The sequence below is a fragment of the Panthera tigris genome, chromosome D3 (assembly GCF_018350195.1).
Source record: "Panthera tigris isolate Pti1 chromosome D3, P.tigris_Pti1_mat1.1, whole genome shotgun sequence".
NCBI lineage: Eukaryota > Metazoa > Chordata > Mammalia > Carnivora > Felidae > Panthera > Panthera tigris.
The window spans coordinates 77,218,911-77,221,186 of record NC_056671.1 but is presented as its reverse complement, the minus strand read 5'-3'; the positions used below and the strand labels follow the sequence as shown (position 1 = coordinate 77,221,186).

The following is a 2,276-nucleotide window of genomic DNA, read 5'->3' as shown; positions in this document are numbered from 1 at the left end:
GAAGAAAACAGGGAGGAGTTGAGGGGTACAGGAGGTCACCGCATCGGCAAAGGAAGAGGGAGCAGGGCTTGTTTAAGGCTCTCAAACGAGGCTGGTCTGGCGGGATCCATCGGACAACTTGGAGAAGAAGTATGTGGCTTGCCAAGACTCATAAGGCAGGGGATTTCCCAACATAGGAGAACCCAAAACTAACTCACGTCCGCTGCAGGTGGTGACACGGTCATGTCCTATAGACCATCCTGCCTATATAGCGTGGAGAAGAGCTTGGAAAGAGGGAAGAGAAGGTTCTAGAAGACCAATCAGAAAGCTATTGCAGTAACTGAGGGAAAATGGAAGCTTGGCCTCGTGTGGCAACAAGGTGGCCAGGTTGGAGGTTGAATGAGGAGATTGTCAGTTCAGTTTTTTGTTGTTGCTGCTGCCCCTGGTGTATATGTGTGTGTGTGTGGGGGGGGGTGTGCACCATTCCTGCAATATGGGGTCATGTGCAGAGTGAACATAGCAACCCGTATTCCCTCTCCCTGCTCCCCAAATCCATTGAGTATATTGTCTTCAGCTCCAGGACCTATCAGATCTTAAACTGCTAAGAACAGATACTACTTTGGCTCGAACTTAGCCAAAAGGCTGAGAAATGATTTTTGGTTTTAGTTCAGTGTTGGTCAAATGCGTTTGACTGAAGACAATTCCAAGTACTGGTTTGGGGCTCAGGGGAAGGATCCGGGCACTGAGCTCGGGCAACAGAAGGTAATTGAAGCCATGGGCATACAGGAGGTTGCCCAGGGGGAGGGGGCCCAGGGTAGCGGGAGGACACCGAGGTCAGAGCCTTGAGAAACGCCAGCATTTGGTGGCCAGCGTTGGAGGAACCAGGGGAGTGACAGAAGGAAACCGGGGAAGTGTGGGGGCTCGGAAACTGAGGAAAGAGGGTTTCAAAAGAGAAAGAATCGGCAACAACAATCGCCATTATTGGGGCACCTGGGGGGGCTCAGTTTGGTTAAGCGTCTAAATCTCGATTTCCGCTCTGCTCTTAATCTTGCAGTTCATGAGTTCAAGCCCCACATCGGGCTCTGTGCTGACGGTGCACAGCCTGCTTGGGATTCCCTGTCTCCCTCTCTCTCTGCCCCTCCCTCACTCGCGTTCTCTCTCTCCCTCAAAAATAAATACACTTTAAAATGTTGCTGTCATTTTTTAAACTGGAAAATTAGCCAGGGATGAAAAGCACAAGACCGCATTCTTGCTTCCTACAGGGGGCCGGGATGCAGGTGTTTCGCAGATGCTGCCAGTATCTCCTGCTGCCTGGAAAGTAATCGGTGGCGGCCCAGCCCCCACCGGCCCCTTCTCTCGTTCCACATCTAGGAAGAAAGTGAAATAACCCAGCATCCTAACCATGGTACCCGATGATCTGAGACTCATTTAGTATAAACTTTTCAGTCCTTTCTCCCCTAAGGCTCCAACTTCCCTTCCTCCATCACACACTCTGTTCCATAAGCCCTCTGCTTTTGCCCACCTCGGCTCACCCTTGAACTTGTCCTGAGCTCTCCCACCCCTATGCCTTCCCCCGAGCTCTTCCCTCCACCTGGAGTGTCTTCCCCCGTAGAAAATGCTTTAAGGTGAAGGAAAATTAAGGTGCAGTATACCCGCATTTCTGGGATGTAGCTAGAGCAGGGCTTAGAACGATGTTGAGCAGCAAATTGCCCGCATTGAGAAAGCCTGAAATCTACAACCTAAGCTTCCACCTTAAGACACTAAAAAAGAAGGTCGGACGAAACCTGAGGTGAGCAGAAGGGAGAAAGTAACAGACATCAGAGGGGAAGTCAATGAAACGGAGAATCGACAAGCAAGGGAGAAAATTACACGAAAAATACCTGATACGCGGGGTCACCAGGGGAATGGAACACAAAAGTGCCACGAGGCGCGGACACCTATCCGCATGGCTAGGATCAAAAACTCAGCAGCCAGCGGCGTTGGTGAGCATGTGGAGGGGTCAGAACGCCCGTGCGGCTTGGAGGGCGTGATGTTAAGTGAAAGAAGCCACTCACAAAAGACCCCACACCACACACGTGGAAATTCATACGAAAGTCCAGAATGGGGAAATCCACATAGACAGAAAATCGATTTGCTGCTGCTTCGTGCTGGGGGACACGGGCATGGGGACAGAGGGGGCGATAGATAAAGGATTTCTTCTTGAGATGATGGAAATGTTCTAAGATGGGCTGTGATGATGGATTATGGCACGTATCTTTGAATATGCTGAAAACCATTGAACAGCCTACCGTCAGTGG

General features: G+C 50.7%; 1 non-coding gene across 1 annotated transcript; it reads right to left on the bottom strand.

Annotated features, from left to right (window-relative positions):
* Positions 1 to 447: 447 nt before the first annotated feature.
* On the bottom strand, positions 448 to 633 carry LOC122232864. Its single transcript, XR_006210270.1, has one exon. It is a non-coding gene; the product is annotated as a U2 spliceosomal RNA (small nuclear RNA).
* Between the last annotated feature and the right edge of the window lie 1,643 nt (positions 634 to 2,276).